The 878-nt window shown below is 37.0% G+C and overlaps 1 non-coding gene across 1 annotated transcript; it reads right to left on the minus strand.

Annotated features, from left to right (window-relative positions):
• Positions 1 to 531: 531 nt before the first annotated feature.
• Positions 532 to 625, minus strand: trnar-ucu (transfer RNA arginine (anticodon UCU)). The gene is made up of 2 exons: positions 588 to 625; positions 532 to 567 (listed from the first exon to the last, which is right to left on the minus strand). It is a non-coding gene; the product is annotated as a tRNA-Arg (tRNA).
• Positions 626 to 878: the final 253 nt, after the last annotated feature.

The following is an 878-nucleotide window of genomic DNA, read 5'->3' on the forward strand; positions in this document are numbered from 1 at the left end:
TATAATAAAGGTTAATCAAATGGACCAATATGGCAAGGCCATGATGATCCACTTGGTAAAATAAATCTGCTTGGCATCTTTCTTGGCCTTAAGACAACAATTCTGATGCTAAAGATCCAAACGGGACACAAAAAAAAAAAAAAACCTTCAGCCCAGTTTAAACACAAGATTAATATTTACTTCATTTAATCATAATCATCTTAGTTTCACACACATCATTTTCTCATGGTGATTGTTGCCCAACTTGGCGAACCAGTGATTTGCCTACGCCCTGCGGTGTGAGGACAAAAAAGGTACACACACACATACAGCCAAAAATCTGACTTTGAAGGAAAAACTATATCTTGATGGTTAATAGCTCACATTGGTCGACAAAAAAGAAGCAGAACAAACAAAGAGAGGTATAATTCTGCGTTTCTTAATATCTATTTGAATGTTGCTTGTTTTTGAAGATGCTATAAAGTCTGTTTGCATTTTCAGTGAGCTCAGCATTTATCTGTTCTCATCAGAGAAGTATGAGCTCAAAGTTTATGCTCCAGGTGAGGCTTGAACTCACAACCTCGGCATAGCTCAGCCCAATACTGTCATAGAAGTACCGCACGCTAACCGATTGCGCCACTGGAGCACATGCACAAAGATTTTATTCCTTTCTCCCTTTATTCAACTGGTCTATTGGAAAAAAGGGGGGACAGTAACCGCTTGCTCAGTCATTCATAGAAAGAATACTTTACACTATACTATATTGCCACAAATCTCATGCTTGTAGTCTATGTACTATATATAAGATCCATGGATAGATCCATGCATTAATATATGTGGGAAATCAGTCTTTTTTTCTATATATCTTACAAATGTTTTTTCAGTCTGTACACGTTTGT

Source organism: Pundamilia nyererei, unplaced genomic scaffold, assembly GCF_000239375.1.
Source record: "Pundamilia nyererei isolate P.nyererei 1_Seehausen unplaced genomic scaffold, PunNye1.0 scaffold00409, whole genome shotgun sequence".
Lineage (NCBI taxonomy): Eukaryota > Metazoa > Chordata > Actinopteri > Cichliformes > Cichlidae > Pundamilia > Pundamilia nyererei.